The 6,265-nt window shown below is 46.4% G+C and overlaps 2 pseudogenes; one reads left to right on the forward strand and one right to left on the reverse strand.

Annotated features, from left to right (window-relative positions):
* Positions 1 to 577: 577 nt before the first annotated feature.
* On the reverse strand, positions 578 to 2,264 carry LOC144504012 (dynamin-like GTPase OPA1, mitochondrial pseudogene; annotated as a pseudogene).
* An 8-nt stretch (positions 2,265 to 2,272) lies between these two features.
* LOC144504134 (dynamin-like GTPase OPA1, mitochondrial pseudogene) lies at positions 2,273 to 3,438 on the forward strand (annotated as a pseudogene).
* Positions 3,439 to 6,265: the final 2,827 nt, after the last annotated feature.

Consider the following 6,265-nt stretch of genomic DNA (forward strand, 5'->3'; position numbering starts at 1 on the left):
GATTATGATGCAAATGAGTGGTATTGATGTGGCCACTCACTGTACACGACATCCAACTTTTCTTTCCAATGAGGCCAATAGAAAGGAAAATTGGACTTTTATTGGAAGGCAATTCTACACTGACCAGCATAAATACTATCCTCTAGAGATAAAAGATCTGAGATAGCGCACCACTCAGTGAACAATTAATCTCTACCATTATTTTAAAACACATCGGGCCTGATTTTACCATTTTGAGTCTAAGTGCCAAATCTGGGCGTCAAATAGATCCGAGCCTGGAATCCTCTTTCCAGTGCGCCCATATGCGTTTTGCCGGCTCCAGTCCCAACCGCGTAGTGGGCGGGGCTTAGCGCTGCCGGACCGATCGGAGCTCTGAACTGCACGTGCGCAGTTCGAAAAAAAGTCTGAAGCAGCGCGCCCGGGCGGGGAGAACAAAGCAGAGAGAGCGGCTCTCTGACCCAAATCATCTGGGGGGGAGGGGTGGGAGGAGGAGAGGGGGCATGACGGATCATCCTCTGGGGGGGGGTGGGGGTGGGAGGATGGGGGGATGTATGGCAGTGTGTGACGAGAGACTGTGTTATTTTTCTTGATGAAGAGTTTCAATGAATATTTCTAACTTCTCTTGAATCTCACGGACCCTTTTGAGGTCCTCTGCTAGTTGAACTCGCCTTCCTGTCAACAGTTGAATTTTTTTAGCATTGTCATCAGCAAAACCCTCCAACACTTCTTTCACATTCTTTTCGACGCGTCTCACTTCAGTATTTGTTAGCTGTTGTCGGAGTGTGCTTGCTGTAATAGCTAGCATTTGCTGAATGCGCCAGAACAGGATGACGTTATTGCATTCAAGCTCAGAATCCACAAAATGCCTTTGGTAATAGTGGAAACCTCTTCTGCAAAGATTACAATGGTTCAGTGATTCAATTAGGAAGTGTTTTCGGTAAACTTGGTGCCAAGTATCTTTAATCAGAATGGAGCCCACCTCTACATCTTTGGCCTCCAGGTTTTTACGAACTGTTGTAACTTCATCGTTAGCAAGATAAGCTGTATGCTCCTCAGTGATTTTTAGCAGCCGTTCCAGTTCGGTTTTGGTTTCATTTCGAACATGTTGTTCTGGAGACCGTGATTTCCAGTAGAACCACCTTTCTTGCCAATCTGGCCCCACCATATCACGAATTACAGATTCAGTATCTCGAAGACGGGTTTGCAAGGTTTCTTCCAGGAAATGGATCACTGCATCCCACTGCTGTTTGTCAGATATGGAACGATCTTCTAAAGCATTGTGCTGGATGACTCGCAGACTGTCTTCAGCCTGCTCATCCCATCTGTGACGTTTTATGCTTTCATCTTTAACAGCATGTTTTAGTTTGTCAAAGATATCATCATGATCCTTCCCTTTGTGCTCTGACATAATTCGAGCAAATTCATCCTCCAAGGTTCCCCAAGCAACCTCCACTGTTTTGTGAGGCAACTGTGTGTCAGTCCACTGCTGGAGCTTGATGCCCACTGTGGTATTGAATGTGCCTGAATTCACAGACTGGGCAGCAGGAAGGTCAATATTCTCTATCACATGTGTACAGACTCTTTCCCACAGTTTCCTTTGTGGAATCTCTTCCCAGTGTTCTGGAGTAACCTGACCTAAGCTGATCACTTCATCCAGAATTCCATTCTTTGCCTTCTCGTATAGTTCATTCCTGTCGAGTTCCCTCAGCCGAGGATAGTTGTTCTTCCATTCAGTTTCAAGGTTGAAGCGAGTAGCTTTAAATGCATCAGCCTGTTGTTCCACAGACTCGCGCACCATCTTCCAGAAACAGTCTGAAACTGCTAGGCTCAAGTTCTTAGTTGTCACTTGATGTGCTTTCAGCATCCCTGTCTTCAACAATTTTGAATTCTGAAAGAACTCTCCTTCATAATCTTTTATGGAATCAATACCTTCATTGGTGTTGCCTCTACCGGTAACAACCGTAAAGTAATCCAAAGCCTTCATTGGAAACAACTTGCCTTCCACAATCTGTTGAATCCGACTTGGACTGGCTAGGTTTTTCTCAGCTAGATCCACTTTGGTCAACACAAAGATGGTCCTTCTGCCTTGTGGGTCCATCTGGCTCACCAAGTCAGTTACAATACTGCGTTCAGCATCTACTGAACCATCTTGGATACAAAGGATAATGACATTAGGGTTCTGCATGTAAGCCTTGCTTATGCTAAAAATTATATCCTTGGTGTCGTACAGTACTGATAACACCAGGAAGATCGACCAGTACCATTCATTATCCTTTGTATCCAAGATGGTTCAATAGATGCTGAACACAGTATTGTAACTAACTTGGTGAGCGAGATGGACCCACAAGGCAGAAGGACCATCTTTGTGTTGACCAAAGTGGATCTGAGAAAAACCTAGCCAGTCCAAGTCAGATTTAACAGATTGTGGAAGGCAAGTTGTTTCCAATGAAGGCTTTGGGTTACTTTACGGTTGTTACCGGTAGAGGCAACACCAATGAAGGTATTGATTCCATAAAAGATTATGAAGGAGAGTTCTTTCAGAATTCAAAATTGTTGAAGACAGGGATGCTGAAAGCACATCAAGTGACAACTAAGAACTTGAGCCTAGTAGTTTCAGACTGTTTCTGGAAGATGGAGCGCGAGTCTGCGGAACAACAGGCTGATGCATTTAAAGCTGCTCGCTTCAACCTTGAAACTGAATGGAAGAACAACTATCCTCGGTTGAGGGAACTCGACAGGAATGAACTATACGAGAAGGCGAAGAATGGAATTCTGGATGAAGTGATCAGCTTAGGTCAGGTTACTCCAAAACACTGGGAAGAGATTCCACAAAGGAAACTGTGGGAAAGAGTCTCGACACATGTGATAGAGAATATTGACCTTCTTGCTGCCCAGTCTGTGAATTCAGGCACATTCAATACCACAGTGGATATAAAGCTCAAGCGGTGGACTGACAGACAGTTGCCTCACAAAGCAGTAGAGGTTGCTTGGGGAACCTTGGAGGATGAATTTGCTCAATTTATGTCAGAGCACAAAGGGAAGGATCATGATGATATCTTTGACAAACTAAAACATGCTGTTAAAGATGAAAGTATAAAACGTCACAGATGGGATGAGCAGGCTGAAGACAGTCTGCAAGTCATCCAGCACAATGCTTTAGAAGACCGTTCCATATCTGACAAACAGCAGTGGGATGCAGCTATCCATTTCCTGGAAGAAACCTTGCAAACCAGTCTTCGAGATACTGAATCTGTAATTCATGATATGGTGGGGCCAGATTGGCAAGAAAGCTGGTTCTAGTGGAAATCACGGTCTCCAGAACAACATGTTCAAAGTGAAACCAAAACCGAACTAGAACGGCTGCTAAAAATCACTGAGGAACATACAGCTTATCTTGCTAATGGAAGGATGGTGGAGGGAGACCAGCGATCGAGGTAGGTTGGGGGTGTGCTCTGCCGAGGGGGGCCTGCCTCCCAGGGGTGTCCGATCCCGGGGGGGGTGGGGGGCCTGCAGGGGTGGTTAGCGGGGGGGTCCGCGAAGGATGGTCGAGGAGGATGTTGACTTCACAAGGGCAGAGAGGGCTTCGGAGGTTCCCCTGCAGAATAGAAATCCACTTCGGACTTTTATTCTACAGGTCGCTAAAAGCGAGGATCCGGAACGGGCCAGAAGACGGTAAAGTGGGATTTGGCGGTAGGGTTGGGCATGCGGTTCATTAAGTCGACTTAAATGCATGCTAATGCATTGGGCCGCCTGATTCGGGCGCGGGCCAGACCCGCGCCCGAATCGGGTGTTGGTAAAGCCGTGATCTGCTCGGAATCGGGTGCAGATCGCGGTATAGGCCCGACGCCCAACTTTACTGCGATTTTGCGCCCAAAAACAGGCGCGAAGGATTGGTAAAATCGGGCCCATCATGTATGGGATGCCACAATATGGTCCCATTCTTTCCAAACTGATTCAAAAACTGATTATTCAGAGATGTGATAGTTCAGCAGATGAGGCAGGTTTTAATTCTTAATTTAATTTAGAACAGGCAGAGATTTCCTCACCTTGGTCTGACTTTCCTCTGCAGTGGTTAGCACTGCTGCCTCACAGTGTCACAGACCTGGCTTCGATTCCCAGCTTGGGTCACTGTCCATGTAGAGTCTGCACGTTCTCCCCGTATCTGCGTGGGTTTCCTCTGGCTGCTCCGTTTCCTCTCGCAGTCCAAAGATGTGCGGGTTAGGTTGATTGACCATGCTAAATTGACCTTAGTTTCAGGGGGGATTAGCAGGGTAAATATGTGGGGTTACGGGGTTAGGATGGGATTGATGTTGGTGCAGGCTCAATGGGCCGAATGGCCTCCTTCAGTACTGTAGGGATTCTATGATTCTATGATCCTATTTAGAGATTGGGTGGCTTCTGCTAGTCCTGCAATGGCAGCTAAGCCATCAACCATCAGACACATTATCATGGTCAAGTCCACAAGTGCCGTCCAGTGAATAAGAGTTGGTCATCACTTCCAAGCTGGAATGAATAGCCTCCAAGGTCTGTGCAAAGTCCTGTACAATGATAGTGCTGGACTCTTACATGCTCCTTGGCAGTGACCGCAGGCCTTTTGATAGTCCAAGCATTATGCAAGCCCATCAGTTTTCGTCTGAATGTCATTAATGTCCCCATCTGACTCCTCTGCAGCAATACTTGTGTTACCCTGTCTCACTGCAGTCCACTTGTACCCAGTGACATGCTGATTCAGTTTCTGTGCTAGCTTCTGAGGTTTGTGCAGTGTCAATAACTGAACTGGTACTTGTAGTGTGAGATCAAATGATGGTGTTTACTCATCAACAGCAACTTATATTTATAGAGCACCTTCAATGCAATAAAAAAGATCTCAAGGTGCTTCACAGGGGCATTATGAAACAAAATATGACACCACAGCACAAAAGTGACACTATGTTAGGTGTTCAAAAGCTTGTCCAAGGAGTTTTAAGGAGTGCCTTAAAGGAAGAAACATGCGATAGAGTGATGGAGAAGTGTAGGGAGGGTATTCCAGACCATGGACCAAGGCAACGGTGCAGCATGGTGGCACAGTGGTTAGCACTGCTGCCTCACAGCGCCAGGGACCTGGGTTCGATTCCGGTTTTGGGTGACTGTCTGTGTGGAGTTTGGACATTCTCCCAGTGTCTGCGTGGGTTTCCTCCGGGTGCTCCAGTTTCCTCCCACAGTCCAAAGATGTGCAGGTTAGGTTGATTGGCCATGCTAAATTGCCCCTCAGTGTCAGGTGGATTAGCAGGGTAAATATGTGGGGTTAAGGGGATAGGGCCTGGGTGGGATTGTTGTCAGTGCAGACTCGATGGCCCCAATGGCTTCTTTCTGCATAGTAGGGATGATTCTATAATGCTGGTGCAATTAAAGTCAGGGCTGAATAAAAGACCAGAATGAGAGAAGTGCCAATATCTCAGATGAGTGGTGGGGCTGGAGGAAATTAGAGGGATCGGGAGCGCCAAGACAATGGAGGGATTTGAAAACAAGGTTGAGATTTTAAAATCAAGATGTTGCTTAATTGAGGGCCAATGTAGGTCAGCCAGTACAAGGGTGATAGGTGAATGAGACTTGGTGTGACTTAAGACATTACAGGGGGCATAGATTTAAGGTAAGGGGCAGGAGAATTCGAGTGGATGTGAGGAAAATCTTTTTCACCCAAATGAGGATGGGAATCTGGAACTCACTGCCTGAAAGGGTGGTAGAGGCAGGAACCCTCACAACATTTAAGAAGCATTTCAATGAGCACTTGAAATGCCAAAGCGTACATGTCTACGGACCAAGTACTGGAAAATGGGATGAGAATGGATAAGTGCTTGATGGTCGGCACAGACACGATGGACCACAGGGCCTCTTTCCGTACTGTAAAACTCTGTGGTGGGAATGTTACCACCGTTCATACTGGTGGGAATTTTCCAGCCCACTGCAGTGAATGGAGATTTGGCTGCGTGCCAAATTCTCCAACCTCACTACAGTGGGAGCATGGCCTGAATGACCAGTAAGATTGCGCCCTATGACTCTATGAGTATAACAAAGGCAGCAGGGTTTTGCCTGACCTTTATGGAGAGGTAGAATGTAGGAGACAAGGCAGGAATACATTGGAATAATCAAGCTTAGAGGGAATGAAGGCATGAATGAGTGTTTCAGCAGAAAATGAGCTGAGACAGGGGAGAAGTGGGATGAAGGTATGAAGAGGAAGCAGTTGATCTGATTGATGTATGTATATGTATATGAACTCGGAATTTAA

Source organism: Mustelus asterias, chromosome 14, assembly GCF_964213995.1.
Source record: "Mustelus asterias chromosome 14, sMusAst1.hap1.1, whole genome shotgun sequence".
NCBI lineage: Eukaryota > Metazoa > Chordata > Chondrichthyes > Carcharhiniformes > Triakidae > Mustelus > Mustelus asterias.